At 40.6% G+C, this 16,911-nt stretch overlaps 1 protein-coding gene across 1 annotated transcript in view; it reads right to left on the reverse strand.

The window, feature by feature from the left end:
• st6gal2a (ST6 beta-galactosamide alpha-2,6-sialyltranferase 2a) overlaps positions 1 to 3,987 on the reverse strand; it is a 64,861-nt gene extending 60,874 nt beyond the window's left edge. Inside the window, exon 1 of the mRNA XM_084724754.1 lies at positions 3,754 to 3,987. The gene's annotated coding sequence lies outside the window, so the exon portion shown is untranslated. The remainder of the gene's footprint in view (positions 1 to 3,753) is intronic.
• Positions 3,988 to 16,911: the final 12,924 nt, after the last annotated feature.

Raw genomic sequence — 16,911 nt, forward strand, 5'->3', positions numbered from 1 at the left:
AATCCCTGACTGCTGTAGTGGTTTCCAATGAAACCTGTCAGCGTGAATAAAATAATTTCATATAGTTATTATATGTTGACCATTACTAATAGATCAGATATAAAGCTATCTAATCTGTCCTTGTTACCCCTTCTGAGCTGGCTGTACATGCACCACTGTGCACATCAATTTCACCATAATCAATCAGAAAGGGTGTTGGGGAACTGATGAACTCAGAATTAAACATGAAGACACACCATTTCATCTCAGCGTGAGCTTTCGTATATTGAAAAAGCCACGCTCTCTGTGACATGTTTTTGATTTTTGGGCAAAGTGTATCTCATATCTCCTGTATGGGCAACATTTATTTCTTTGGTACATTATGTGTAATTTCTGCTGTGCCATTTCTTTTTTAGTACAGTGTCACTTCTAATCATGCGATGTCCTAATTTTAGGTGGAGCAGTCATTTTTGTCTGTATAGCCTGTTTTGTGTTAACACTGACTTCCCTGTCCAAGTCTCTGTGGATCAAAATAAATGTACATTTTGGGAGCTTGATGCAAAAAAAATTCTCCTTTTGCATTAATTTTTTGAAGAGTCCCTTTGCTTTCTGGGCCAATACTAAACACCACCAACTTGCTTAGGAAAATGCCAGTAACTCTGTAGTGAAGATAGTCCTGCATTTTGTTCAAATTTGGTGGAAAATATGAGAAATTAGGGTGCGTGTGGAAAGCAGCTGCAGGTCTGCAGTATGGTAGCTCGCCTTGGTCAGACAAAAGTGGAACATTGTTAGTGCATACAAAGAAAGCAGCTTTCACACACACCTGTACTCTGTCTGTACACACAGAGGGAGGGCACCCTATTTAACACAATAAACACACAGCTGCAGAGACAAAGAGGTGCCAGCCAGTGTGTAGCAGTAATTAGATAGTTATGTGTAAAAGCAATAATGCAGATGTTCTGTGAGAGCTGCAAGCTTTTCACACACTGATGATGGGTGTGTGCATTTATCAGGTATCCATCAGCACATTCTTAATGCAGTGGTTCGAGTGGGTAGCAATGTCTATAGTTCATTTAGTATACAAGACAATTTTCTAACAAGGAAAAAATAAATGCTTTCATTTTATATAATTTGTGTCTCTGCAGCTATAGAGAGGCAAAGTCCCTCTCCTTCTAGTGGACCATGGGAACAAAGTTGTAGCTTGTCAAAGAAAAGTTGAATTCAAAGACAAGAATTAGAAAAACAACACACCCAAAAGTCACCTGAGTGAAATCATTACTTTGTCATATGATGTATATTGTGTGGGACAAAAGATATAGTTCACCAAGCATATGCACACAAACTAAAATAAATTACAGCAAACCTACCACAAACTGCAACCTTCTTAACTCGTAACATACTTTTAAATGAACAAATCTCAGATATTAATTTTGTGGCACTATTCAAAAAAGAACAAAAAAAATATTTGTCTCTCATCATTAACACGATTCATATTTTTCATGGAAATAAGGTCCCATGAGGCACGATGGAAGGGGAGGTGCTAGGTCTGTCACTGTATGGAATTTTTCTGACATGCTGAAAAAGTCCCATGGGACTGTGGTTTACAGAGACTGCACAAATAATTATATTTTATTCGACTTTATTAAAGGATATTGTTAAAAGAGTACCACAGCTGCTTTAGGGAATAGGGCAGAGTGAAATGCGTGCAGTGTGCAAATGAAGGAGATCAAGCAGCTAATGAGTGATGGTGCTTAAACTCAGCAGTAAGTTGGCACTCTGGCAGTAAATGTACGGTACAAATTATGGTGTGTCAATAATAAATGTTGCACCTTCTCAAGACCAAGGAAAAAAAGTCTTGTTTATTATTTCCCAACTGCTAGAAAAGTGATGAGGTTAGGCCTGAAGTAAACTAAGCCATAAAGGCTTATGTTAAACTAATGCTAACGCTAGTGTTGTACCACATTGATTCCAGTGCAATTGAATTCCTTCCAGAAGGTTTGTGATCCAGCCTTGAAGTGAAGTGTCTTCTTGGAGATGTGGCAAACTAAAATCATCGATGATAAATGCAACATTGAATGTCTTCTGTGGTTATTTATCCATTTTCTCCTGCTGAAAACAGTAACTGTTGACGTTGTTGTTAGCCGTCCACTGCCAACCCAATGATGCTTTGGGTTAAGTGTCAACCAATCGGAGGCTTTGTTCCTGACTTGTCGTGTGAAGCTCTGATCTTGAGTGCACTGCACAATGGAATAACATGAGGCTGACCCTTCAAAATAAAATTTGCGGTACGCATCACATGACTGCAGAATTGCAATAACGCGGTTATCATCACAGCCCCATGAGGGACTTCGCACCTCTACAGGCTCTGGTGGTTAAAAGCACTGCCCGAAATATTTAACTTTTGTCCTCATCACAACCTCTAAAAAGCTTTGAAAACCAGAGAGCACATCATTATTTAGCAGCTGCACACACAAACTACATGACACTTCTCTTACGCAATGTCACTATAACCTGGTGAAAGGCTTTGTATTTTCTTCCCTGTGCTGTTTATGCTGCACAGGAAAAATTACAAAGAACAGACTGGGGCCTTTGATTCCAGTGGACTAAACTGAAGTATGTGTGCATGTGTGTGTTCTTATAATAATGAGTTTCAGTGTTCTTCTCTCGACCTCCACTGCTGCTCCTGAAGGTGATGTGTTTAGGTGACATTGAGATACGTCCTGACAGCACGGAGTGATAAAGCTCCACTTACACACATTGTTGATATCAGGACAACTTGCAGCACTTCAAAAGGCAACACGCTTCAAGACAAAAACACTTTACTGCCCCTCCTTTCTTTTACACGCTTTCATTGCCCTCAGATCGTGTGATGTGAAGGCGATAAGGGAACATAACGCTTTTGTGTCTAATTTAAACCACTTCTTGGTCCGAAAGCTGAGATGGTATCTGTCACTTAATTAAATTGCTCCAAACAAAAGCCTGCTGCTACAGATGAGAAGCGGTGCAGCTGTGGATATGAAGGTGCAGTGATATGAAATGAACACATCTCAAGGAGCAGCTTCTTTCAACAGCGCTGACAAAAAAAAAATTAACTTTTTAGCACAAGAGCAGCTTATTTCCATCATGTACAGAGACAGACTTTGCATGCAATCTCCCTCATCAGTGTAATATTACAGGAATCTACATGGTTTGTGTTAAATGGGACGGGTTTCCTGTTATGTGTAACACAATGTGCATGGAGCTATTTAACAATAACTGCAGAGTGTCAAGGGAACAATTAACCCCTGCATCTTCTCCTTAAGTTGTAGAGCAGCGTGCAGGGCAGGCCTGGCTTCACTGAGAGCTGTGAATGAACTCTTCATTGTGGACAAACCTGATTCTATTAAAGAGGACTCAAGCAGGAGAGCTTCAACAACCAATACACACACAGTCTTTTCTATCTGTCTGTAATTCTTCGTAATTAAATGTTCATTAAAGCCATTTTGTGGTGTTAAACCTTAAAAAGCGCCGCGAAGAAACTAAATGAGCTGCTGTTAAATGAGCTCCCTGTGATGAGCAGCGAGATCCCGCAAAGTAACGAAAGAACAAAGGGTTTTATACTACATCTTCGTTCGCAGGTTTGATCTAAATGAATCCGAAATGCTGTGTCGTTTTGACCAAACATCGTGCATGCACATCCTCCCCCCTGTGCAGCCCCGTGTCCTGCACAAAGCGCTCTGGAGCAGCGAATGCAGATCTGTATGGAAATGCTGCGGAAAGCGAACAAAGCCTTACCTAAAAACTGTGTCGGTCCTCGCTGGATGCTGCTGCTGCTGCTGCTGCTGCTGTCCGCCGGTCCATTTCTGCTCCTGTTCGCCTTGTTGCACGGCGGAGCATGCGGCTCGGATCGACTCGCCTCAGCTCTCCGTTCACGGCGAGGACATCCACTACTACCGTGAGCCGAGCGGAGCGCAGGGGCTGTGTTGTCCGTCACACTGTTGCTGGCCTTTTTCCTCTCATCCACATCTGAGTTTGAGGGGCGGAGTCAGGCAGCACGGAGAGGCAGCGCGGCGGCTCGTTGGCCTGAAGGGAAGGAAACAAAGGAGGAAAGGAAAGGGAGCAAGGAAAGGAAGGAAGATAGGTATATATCGATATTGAATTTGATATCTTCCTGGCAGCAGCAGCTGGTGTGTCAATTGCAGAAGAGGAGGGAAAGAGGAAGGAAGGAAGGATGGAGGGAGAGGCATGTTTAGTATACATTTGATAACTGCCCGGCAGGTGTGTCCAGTTCAAATGGGAGTTTGGACATTTTGGGGAATACCATCATTTGCTTTCTTGCCAAACAGTTAAATGAGAAGATTGACACCACTCCCCTTATCACTTCTGCAAAATATAAGGCTGCAGCTTATTTTAGCTTGGCTAAACTGGGAGCAGTGACTTCCTCAGCGAGCTTTTTCTGTTTTTAGGACAACTATTGTCAGCAGTGAAAAGATGTTAAAACTATTTGAAGACATTTGAACGTTCACATTTAGACTATATTTCACCGGGATTCACAACAGTGACTTTTTTCATCCTCTACAACAGTCATTCCCAAAGACTGGGTCAGGACCCACGGGTATTTGGGTTCTCAAATAATAAAAAGACTATGGAAGAAATTCTGCAATTTTAAGATTTATATCTGCAATACTCCTTTCATGAAGTCGCTTTTTTTTTTACTGATGAGAGGAAAAATCAACAGCCTGTTAATTCTGTCTAAATTTACTTATTTTGTTTCATTTGTAAAGCAGGCTAAGATGTCTTATGTGGTTTCCTGATAACAGGAAATAAAAACATTGAGAGCCCGCTAACGTAGCCTAAATTAATTTATTTATCTTATAATTTATATATGAATCAATGAACTCTTCCCAGAATTGATTGATAAGGCTTATTGTGGATTGGGTCACAATATTGTGTCAAAGTTTGAAAATACTGCACTACAACATGCACATCAACGTGTAACATCATTTTGGAGCCAAAATAATTAACTACATTGAAATTTCTCAGTGGAAAGCCAGAAAAGACAGCCTCAAGCCAAAATGGCCAGGATGAAAGTCCCACACTTAATCCACTCAACCAATACACTTTCCTGATTAATGGAGCATCTTCATCACTCTTTATACTACATCCTGGTCCATATACCTTCAGAACAGTTGAAGTTGTGACAAATACTTCCATGTACATACGCATGTGTATTTGGCTACAGCAAGAGCCACAAAATCTTTATTTTACATTAAAAACTTCTCAAATTATGGTACAAAGCTTCTTGTTGGCAAAACACTGCCTGTATAGTTCGCCTTTATGACATTTAAATGAAACATTAAATGCACTGAAATTACGTTTTTGTATAGACTACATTACACCTACCTGTAAAATATGACTGTGGAGAAATACCTTCACACTAATCAATGTTGTCTCTCTCTCAACCTATAACTGAACAAGTTATCAAAATGATTTTTTTTTAAATGTGTTTTGTGACACACTGGTGTTGTAACTGCATTTTAGCTGATTGAAACGAGGGTGAAAAGAGGTCCTAGACATTCAGACTGAATATCAACCAGTTTTCAACTAGAAATTAGCATTGAAATCCCAGTTGGTGCTCACCGGGTTCCTGGTGTCTCTGCTGGTTGCCTGGCAACTGCTCCCAACCTAAAGCAGGGCCCCCCCCCACTACATATATTGCACTGAATATTTTCAGGTCTTCTCTCATTTGCGCCAACCCTTAGCTGCTAAGTCAGCAGCAGTTGTAGCATAACTACGTATGTAGCACTTGCCTCACCCTCACTGACACAAATAAAGATGGACGCTACAGCTCCACTTCCTCCCACTGTACAAAGCTGAAGCCAAAATATCCTGGATACATGCGCCATTTTGAGCTCCCACCCACACAGATGACCGGCTCGATCTCAAGCAGAGCTCAGGTATCAGTCATGGCGTGAAACCCATGAAGCCAAATAACTAGTTAAAACCAAATTTATCAGAAAAATGAAAACCTCAGCAAACATCAGCGTGATAAAACCTACTTAAAATGACAGAAACCATCTTTGGGAACAACAGGATTTGAGACCTATACTGCATCCAGCCACCAGGGGGCAATCAAGTTGCTTTGGCTTCACTTTTGGGGAGATCTCATGTTGTTCATCTTTACATTTATCAATGCTCACCCTGTTCTGAGGTGGAGAGTATGTGAGAGTCTCTTGTGTGTGAAGTTACAAAACAATCCACCCCCTGTTGAAGACCCATGCCTTGGAACATGTACTTACTTTTTGTTGTAACAAGCAATGTAATGTTTTAGTTTTACAGTTCAAGTACTCAGTTATAGCATATACTCAGCATATAATTATATTTTGAAATTAGCAATCCATTACTTTACTATTTCACCATATTTCCACCACTGCAGGAACTACACACACAACTGCACCTGAGAATCTTTGTATTTGAGACAGAGGACAGACTCAGCCTACAGTCTCTGCAGACACTGAAATCATGGGGTATCTCAGAGAGTCTTGAGATGGAGGAAGGAAGGAAATGACTATTCAATGCAAAAGAGTAAACTACACTGGTTGGGTGAACTTGCATGATTTGAAAGGCCTTTACATTTTTATTACTTGTATGTAGGCATGTGTCTTGAGCTGAACGAGCCCATGGTTCATTGTTTTTATAGTGTACTATGCCCCTGTCCACTTCACTGTAAACAACATGTTCAGGGAATTAGGGTTTTCATCTCTGGTAACACAAAAGTACTCTTAACGAGTAACTTTGTGTACTAACACTACCCAACACTAGTCAAAAGTGATGGCAGGCAGATTTTGTTACCCCTGGACAAAACCAGGCTCACAGTTTTCCCAAGCTAAGCTAATATGATGCTGGTGGTACCCTAATATTTACTGAACCAATGTGACTGTGAACTCTCTACAATAACGCCAACAAGCTTGGTTTCCCACAGTGGTGTATAATTGATTTTGGGGAGCAAAAAAAGTCAAAATAAGCTTAATTTATGCGGGGCTTGAAACCAGTGATTCACAACCTTTTGGCTTGTGACCCCTCATCCGAAGGAGTTGCAACTTGTCACAAATTCAGAAATCAGAAATACTACATTGATCCTTAGGGTAGAAATTGGGATTTGTCACTTTTGCTCCAAGAATATAAATATATATATAATCACAGAGAATAACAAGAAAATATCAAATAAAATATGCACATTACACTACTACTTGTATGTGCTTATGTGCTGTGAGCATTAAGTTTTCTTTCTTTTTTTCATTTGAATCATTAGTTCAGGCCAGAAGAGGCAAAATGATCAAATATTTCACAACTTTTTTTCTACTTTCTTGTTACATTAATCATCTAGATTCATCTTGTGATACCTTGGAAGGGACTTTCAACCCCACTAACTGATCCAGAGTGCTTTATAGGAAATTTATGAAAGAAAAGAGACTTAAAGGACCAGTTTATAATAATCACAGGAATTTATGTACATGAGATATATTATATATAAGTATGTTATTTATTATTATCAATCAACGTAAACTCATAATCTATATGTTCCCGTTACTTCAGAAATAGCCATTTATAGTTACATACGGTCGGGTCGACTTACGGAGATCATCATCCTGCGCCGTCTACGGCAGAGCAGAGCGGACAAACTGCACTAACAGTGATTCTTGGGAAGCCCATGGCGACCTTACGTAGACGCCGCAGCGTAAACACGGAAGTAGACCGGGAGGATAGACGCGGGTGATTGCTGGCAGACCATTTAGCGTTGTGAACCTTGACTGGCACAGTTTTGACAAATGGAGGATCATACATACACTGTACCAGAACAAAAAGCAGCGGACAGTGAATCCCCGTCATCCAAGAAGCAGAGACGCGAAGAAAGTAAACGCAAGCATGACAGGAAACGGCAAAAACACGAATCAACATCGGCATTGCATTTACACGATGGAAATCGCTGATGGAGGACAAACGTTTTCACAGTGACGCCGAGGTTGCCTGTTTTCTGCTGGACAGGTAATTCATCCTACACACATAATTGTAGTTTGTTGTGAGATAGCTTTCGCTCGCCATTTTGTCCGTTGACGACCACCGTACTCATGGTGAGAGAGGGGCGGTGTCGGGGTAAATCCTCTTAGTTGCAATCTAAGGTTTGAACATTAGATGCCGCTGCAAATCACACACTTCTCCTTTAATAAATTTGGTTTTGTTTTCAAAGACTTTTTTGGCCTTTTACATTTATTTGACAGAACAGGCAAAGACAGACAGGAAAGAGAGACAGGGGACATGATAACATGCCCCCAGTCCCAGACATGGCACCCCAAAACTGAACATTTTATGAGCATCACTCACACAACACACCAAGTGTCACACTCTCAACCTGCAAGCTGATAAATGCAGTTGCAACAAGTCTGACACCATTAAACCCAATGAGTAAAGGTTCATTTAATGTGGTTTCATGAACTAAATCATCAGTGGGTTGAGATCATGAAACAGAAGAAGCAAGTTTCATTACTTTGGGGCAGCTGAAACTGAAAACTGAGAAACTGAATCCCCTGTTACCAGGGGACAGATGACTCTCAGAGGGCCTCAGATGTCTTGCAAGGTGATATGGGTACAGAAAACTATGCCCATTTGGACTTTCAGTCCTTTATATACAAATATGAAGAGGTTACTTTCAATTTTGACAGGGATCCAAAGATGGGGGGCAAGAAGTGGAGTAATTTGGTCCCCTTGGTCTCGTTAAAGGCTTTGCTGCAATCTTTTGGGTCAACTGACCAGAACATTTACAGTAGTAACTACAGATTGAGGAGGAAATGCGTCATTTTGAAAGAATGAAGGAAGGACTTTGACAACTACAAAAGTAGAGAGGAAGAAGAGGCACTGGTAGGTTTATTTTGTTACTTTGGGACATTGCTTGGCTGTCTCTAATCTTTATGCTATGCTAAGCTAAGCTAAGCGATTTCGGGCGTGAGCCTAAAATTTGCAATTTGCATTTACAACTGTGACAGTGGTATCAATCCTCCCACCCAACTCTTGGCAAGAAAGTGAATAAGTGTGTTTCCTAAACTCTCAAACTGTTGAAGTGCCCAGAAAAATGGAAATCTACAAAGCTAAGCTTCAGTTCCACAACAGCCGCAAACTCCACGTGATGATTTTGTAAATCCAAAACAGTGAATTGATGGACCTCGAGGTGGGACTGTTTGTGTTCAAGGTCAAGAATAAATTTAGTCAAAGGGATAGTTCAAATTATTTAATGTAGGGCTGTATAGGGTGCTCATCTGTAGTGAGTGTATTAGCTGCAGTAGATACTGGTCTGCATGCCCCCAGTTTAGAAAAGCAAAGAGGAATACCAGCACACAAGCTAAGCATTGTACACAAAAGAATAACTGATGATGATTTTGCCAATCAGATTTGGTTGGTTTGGAGAGAACAATATTTGGCTCATATAACAGTGGTTTCCGGTCAGTAAAAGTTGTCTGACAGCAAATTAAAGTGGTGAAAATATCCTAAATATAGGGCACACTTAAAGCAATATTGATTTTTTTTTTAGGTGGACCTTACATTTTGTTGCTGATTCTGTCCACAGCATTACATTACTTAGTTCTGTGCTGGTTTTCCTCTCTGATTCTTCAAACTGGGAGCGTGCTGACCGGCATCTGCTGTAGATAATACAGTAGATGATCCGTGCAATCCTTGCTTATGCTGTATCAGCTCTCAGATGTACGCTGCTTTGAATAAAAGTGGCTGTAAATAATGAAATTTTGAAGTGTAAATAATACACTGACTATCGATAAGTACCTCATACAACATCACTACAAATAATATTAACCCTTTAATAAACTAGATTTTAGGGCTATCAGCAGATCTTAGAGGACTGTGCATTTGAAAGTTTCATAAGAATGCAGATATTACATAATTTAATAATGCAGGCATGTCTCACTTCATTGGGAGTCCAGGTTTGTTTGTTTGTTTGTTTGTTTGTCCATTTTAGTAGCAAAAGCACTACTACTTCACCAGTAATCAAAACAGGAAAAGAAAATGCTTTTTAACCAAAGTATGAGTTTGTATGGCGTTCACACCGGAAATTAACCACATCGGAGCTGACTTGACAGTGGTCAAGCCAAATAGTTTGGATTACAAGACCACCCTTTCAAGGAGGACCACAGAATGGTTGTTTGGGCTGCACCAGAAGTTGAGTCCAGTATTCACACAAACCCAAACAAAACTGCACCAGGGGGGTAGATACTCCAGGGTTCAGTTCAACTGGATTAAGCAAGGCTGGTTATTGTTTTTAGTCCTCATATAATTTTGGAAGTTATGATCTGTTCCAAGCTTGTGTTTTGAATTTTGGTGCGGGGTTTGCCTTTTTGTTTTTCCGTTTGTGCCTTTGTGTGTGTGTGTGTGTGTGTGTGTGTGTGTGTGTGTGTGTGTGTGTGTGTGTATGTGTGTGTTAAACAGAGAAAAGCAGTGGAGCAAGACATGTTACTGTTTTGTCAAATGGCCTTCGTCTGTTGCAGAGCAGCCACCCATCACTTTTTGACTACACTCTGTAAAGGCCTTTAGGTGCAGCAAAGAAACTGTTAAACATGCATATTCATTTGAAGTGTCTGTGGTTTTTTCTGTATAATAAATGTGTGTGTGTGTGTGTGTGTGTGTGTGTGTGTGTGTGTGTGTGTGCAAGAGAGAGAGAGCAATTTGTAGTTTGTTATTGTGCCCGGCAAGGATCAGGCAGTGTGATGCAGGTTGTGTGTTTGTGTGCTGCTCTCTTAATTGCCTCATCAGTAAATGTCAAACGTTCAAATGGCTCAGCCATCTAGATTTATTTATTCATTTGTGCTCCATCAGATGCAGGCGCTGCTGCTGCATGCTGCAATTACTGCTGCACAGCCAAATGTGCCAATGAATAATAAATCACAACACAAAGAGATCTAACCAGCTATTGGTGAACCACGAGACCAACTGGAAAGTAAACTTGCATTGCGTTTATAGATCCTCTTTAGCTGCTGAAGCTCACTTTAGAACAGTGGAGGGACACTTATAGCTGTGGAAAACTTGCACACACACGAAAACATGGAGTAGCACGGATATCCAAAAATGTTGCCTCGAAATAATGCAACCAGAGGCATTGGCTCCTTTGCACACATGCTGTTCTCTCTGTTCAAAGTGAGGCTCAATAACGGGGCGTTTTGGAGGCAGATGACTCACTGGTGTACTCAGAGACTATGACTGAAAATGGAGAGTATGAGTGGGCTGTGGGAAGTGTGTTTATGGCCCAGAGCAATATGTTAAGACCTGTGTACTGAAATGTCTCCTACAGTTGTCCCAGCAGCCCCCCAGCAGGTCAGCAGCTCTTTGTTCAACAGCTGATTCAGGTGCTTATCGTCTTTCTGCAGGTGCGTGTCAGTCAGCCACACTTCATTATACTGCTGCCTTTGTAGTGGATGACCAAAAAGGAATTTCACAATGAGGAAAAGAGGTGTGTAACAAGGTTTGAGAAAGAGTGTGCATGAAAGAAGACTGTATATGTGTATCTGTGCATGCAGGTCTATCTTGCACTTTTTAGCCCAGCTGCAGAGCTCTTTCCCTTGAAAATGGCAGCTCACTGTGATCAAAGGGACCAATTAACGCCTCATGAAGTCCCACTCCCCCAGTGACTCTGTGACTGTCAAGCTTTCTATTCTAGCATTCTAGCATGTATACAGTTTACAGTAATAGTGATGGCAGATTTCCCAGTTGGAGTTTATGGTAATTTTTTGAAACAATGGATCTTTGATTTCAGACAAGAGGAGGCAAAAGCAGCTTCTCATTTACAAGGCTGTCAATTTTTGCTGGCTGAAATGACAACTGTCACTGGCAGATATTATCAGCTCCAGCTATAGTAATAAATGTTTGTTCTGTGAGATGATCGAAAAACATCTCGAGCTGATTTGAAGAAGCCTGTAACATGGTCTTAAAGTGATAGTTCGCCCAAAAATGAAATGTCACTCAATATCTACGCATCTCTGTGCTGATGTGAGGATGGGTGAAGATCTCCAGTTCACCAAACACTCAGCGGAAAACAGCGTTGCAGCCAAATCCAGTACAGTTGAAGTGAATGGTGACCAGTTTTAAAATGTAAAAAAAAAAACATAAAAAAACCCACAAAATCCTAGCCTAAATGTCAACTGTAGCCTCTCAGACATGATCCACGTGCACACACCTGAAGTGGGTACACAAGCTCTCACCCATGCGTCACAACACGAGACATACGAGACCTCACGATACCTTCACATCTGTGTTTACATGCTACCTGGAAGTGACTCAGACAACAGAAAGAGATCTGGTCAGAAACAGTGACTTGTTATGCACACAGTTGACTTCGCAAACTTTCAACAAAGAAGAAAATGTCAGAGGACTTTGACATAAAAGAGGAACATAATTTCTTTGTTGCAGCCGCGCTGCTTGGGCGAGAGCTTGTGTACCCGCTTCAGGCATGTGCACGAGGATCAGGTCTGAGAGGGTACAGTTGACATTTAGGCTAAAAACATGGTGTAAATGGTGTCTTTTTGGGTCAGATTTTAATGTCACGGCTTGGATTACACCACACGAGCAGTATGGAGACATTTTCAGTTTCAGTTTGCGAAGTCAAGGAGTAGATATTAAGAGAAATTTCATTTTTGGGTGAACTATTGCTTTAAAGGTAGAACCAGTAAGATTTTTCCAAGCTGTTCTTAAAAGCACCAGAAAGAAGCACCAGCCACCATTATACACCAGGGAAAATGTTGGCATCCTTGCAGCTCCGTATTTAATGATAAGAAATAAAGAAATAAAATTGCACAGTTGTTTGTTTCCTAATTTCATTGTATTCTATACAATAATAATAAATGCTGTTGATTCTATTCTATTCTAGCCCAGGAGCTTATGTGTTTGGCTGTGGTAATACAGAGCAGGACAGAGTCATCATTACTATGTAAGTTATCATGTTTTTTTATCAGTTCCCACAGTAGGTATGCCACACATTAATGTGACTCTTTGAATGAGACATAAAGTTAAACCACAAAAAAATGTGCTTTTGAAGGCTGAAATACTCAGAGCACAGATGCAGCATGCCGCGACATGTAGCATGCCCACAGCAGCATCCATTAACTGGAGCTGCTGCCCAAACCACAGATGCTGCATACAGCTGTGCGGGAATCGCGCTAGTCATCTCTTTTCTTGCGGTTGGTCTATTTTGTTCTCTTTATGTGAGGCTACACGGCCCTCCAACAGGTAAAAACTAAATAGAATTGTATAAAAAACAGTACAACCTGTACCAGAGGCAATGTGATGCAGAAAAGCAACGTTGTGTGTCTTTGTTTAGAATAAATAAATCCATGATATGTGTATCCATGATCCTGTAGTTAAAAAGAAAGGATTAAGTTAATACAGCATATGCTTCCAAACCCTGAATGACCAACTCATGACTAAATTATGCACACTGTGAAACAAGTGACTAACTTTAAACCTCCTCAGAAAACACAGCTGCCATTCAACACGTTACCATGATAGAGTCTGTGCAGCAGGTAAAAAACTCACCCTGGCCAGTTTACCTGCTGCATCTGTGCCCCATGTAGTTCGTCCGTAAGCTATTGAAGTAATACCACTACTGTAGGTAGTTAAGCCAATTAACCAGGCGTGCTAATGTTTGCAGCTTATGTTAGACCAGACTAGTTTGACTTACCAGATGTAGACTTTGGGTATAAGCCTGCCACTGGCCGCCTGGTTCAGGTGGGGAGGTGGTATCTACTATCTGCGTTTTCAAAGTCTCCCATCATCAATGCCAAATAAACACATGGGTCACTAATGGTATCACCATAAACCAGCTAACAGCTGTTAGCTTTTCTCCAGTACTGAGCGTTGTGGAGACCGGACAGACACTGTTTAATCCATTACTCACACTTCTGATCCTGTGTTTTTGGTTTTTGAAAGGGTAGGAGCTCTCCAAATGTTTTATATTGTATCGCATGGATAAAATTGAGGAAAGCTTGTCAGTCTGCCATGTCTAGTTACAGTTGCTAAACAACTAACTACTAAGTCTCCGTACGTATAGTGTGTATACAGTACTATACAAATATAGCACCATATTTATGTACTGTATATAGCCAACTTTGTACTATATGTCATACAAGGCATGAGCTGTGAGTTACAGTTTGTGTCTTCTTTTAAAAAAACAACAACATATAATTAACTTTTTCCTGTACTATGTTTCCTGTACTTGTTGATTACTACACTCTGCCTCTGCAATTGCCCCTCTGGGACAATTAAGGTGGTTGTATTTAATTAAATTAATTTGCTTTTCCTTAAGACACACATCAACTTTATGCGATTCCTCTAAAGATGCAGTAGTTCTCTGAATTAACTGTTGTGAACACGTAGCTGAACTAATCTTTTTATGAGAATAAAGGTAATATTGTTATGAAAAAGGTAGGTAAATCTGCACTGACATGACATCCCCTCTGCTTTTTTTCTGTGTGCATTGCTGCAGGATTTTGTCACTGCTTTAAAATCAAAACACAACCGCCAGCACTACCCTCATCATGACTACCTGCGTAATCATCATGGAAACTCATAACCTGTGATTAAGATGAATCAGAGAGCAGTCAAAGCTTTGTGCCACCGCTAAAATCATATCTGAACATCTGGCCATCTCTCTGATCTACCCCACTTTGTTGTTCCTCTCAACTAATTGTGGTCATTAGAAAACTGCGAGAGCGTGACCGTTTCCATGGCGATACACTGACGTGCTCGGGTGTTTTGAGCCTTAAATATCCCGGTCATTTCATGCCATCTGTTTCTGCTAATCGCAATATCTCGACTGATTTGGAAATTACGAGAGTCAACACATCACAGAAGCCTCGCTGACTTAATGGGCTCATTCACGTCAACAAAACACTGGTGGAGGTGTTTGATGAACGGTTGACACATTGAAGGATGATACTTCTGAGAGCATTTTATTAGGTTCATTTTCAATCCTCACACACACGACAAGGTGATAAGTAAACAGCAAATGATGTAGTGAAATAACAACTTAGCCCACAGACTGAAAAAAAAGCATTACATCTGGTGGCTGCAGGCCATTTGATGGTCTGATGAGCTCATCTGTACTGTGCATATATAAGAAAGAGAAGCCAAATGATCTGCTGGTAATGGCTGGGACTTGATTACAACAGTGTGCATCTCATTTGAACACATTACTGAAAAGTTAATTTAGAAAAACATTTGAATGAAAATGTGTTTATAAGTTATACCAATGTGCTGAGAGTCAACAAAGCTAGAAGACTGTGAGGTTTCACTTTGACAGTGGTTCTTTGAGCTAACTGATAAAATGCTGGTGTTCGTCGGGGACGTTGGCACCTCAGCTTAGCTTGTTAGCATGCTAACATTTGTAAATTAGCACTAAACATAAAGTACAACTGAGGCTAGTGTGAATGCAATTACATTTACAGGTTGTAAAAAGATTTGGACTGCTGACAGGATAAACACCATGACTGTGTGATGTGATTGGTTGAACACAGTACGTGAGATAGATGGATTCAGTCTGATAGATTCAATGAAAAGTATGAACACTGCTGGTTACTGTTATATTGCACTGAAATGGAAATGCAAAGATAGCACCTGCAGACAACACCTGATTGCTTTCTGTTTCCACAGAGCTTCATGGAGAAATGATCAACATGTCTTTGGAAATGAGAGAGAAGACAGAATCGTGCTCATTTAAGTCGTAAACTGAAAGCTTTTGTAATGACGTGTCTTGCAATGTAATAACCTAGTTTGAGTAACATTAACCTTCTGGTTCACATAAAAAAGTAATTACAGGAGGGGTTGACATAGGGATGGAGTAATATTATAGGAAAATATCAAGATATATTTATTTGAAATTTATTATTTGTCCATTCAGTCTATAATGGAGGCATAAATTTCTCAGAAAAAATCATGCCCAGTGGTAGATTGAAAAAAGTGAAACTTTCCAGTCTAGATGTGGATTGTATACATTATATATCTATAGCCATGACACTGTACTACCATTTATTTCATAAAACTAAGTTAAAGCAAAGAAGATGTCAATTTCAACTTTAGCTGACAATTTAATTGACTTTTACCTTTCCCAAAATGTCTTGTCCCATGTGGATACGACCCCAAAAATTGCATAAATCAAGTAAATCAGACTGCATTAAACATGTTGTATTGGTTCAAATGTTACAGTTAGAACAATAAGAATAAGAGATTAAATAAATAAAAACCCATTTCTCTAATTTTAATCATGGGTCAAGGTGTAGTATGACCAAAGAAGGTTTCAGTCTGAGACAAAACAAGTGTAGAGTTTCTGCTTTTCCGATGTCAATGGGGAGCTCATTGTAGAGCCAGGACAGGAAACAGTAAAGATTTTGTTGAGTAGCTGGGCCCCCCTCACTGTGAGGGCATAGCAAGGTGATTGGCACTAGAAGAGTGTAGTGCACAGGCTGGGGTGTATGATTTGATAATGTCCTGGATGTAGGATAGGGCGAGCTCTTCACAGGACAGTAGGCAAGTACCAGTGTCTTAAAACTGAATTCAAGCAGCTACCAGTACCCAGTCCAGGGTACTCAGGAGTATGGTAGAACTTGAGCAGGTTGAAGTTGAAGAGGAAGGTTGCTGCATTCTGGATGAGCTGCAGTGATTGGATGAAATACAGGAACACCAGCCAGGAGTGTTGCAGAGGTGCTAGGTGTAAGGTGACAAGAGCCTGCCAGACATGAGATGCCTTCCCTAGACGGAAGAACAACTCATTCTTGTTGAGATTGAGCTTCGGGTGGTGCAGACATCCACTGAGAGGATGGAGCGGTGCCACCTGGGTTTCAGACGGGGAAAAGATGGTGACTGTTAGATGGCTGGTTTTTCTACCTAACAAGATCAAAATAATCA

This window comes from Lutjanus erythropterus, chromosome 8, assembly GCF_056507025.1.
Source record: "Lutjanus erythropterus isolate fLutEry1 chromosome 8, fLutEry1.hap2, whole genome shotgun sequence".
NCBI lineage: Eukaryota > Metazoa > Chordata > Actinopteri > Lutjaniformes > Lutjanidae > Lutjanus > Lutjanus erythropterus.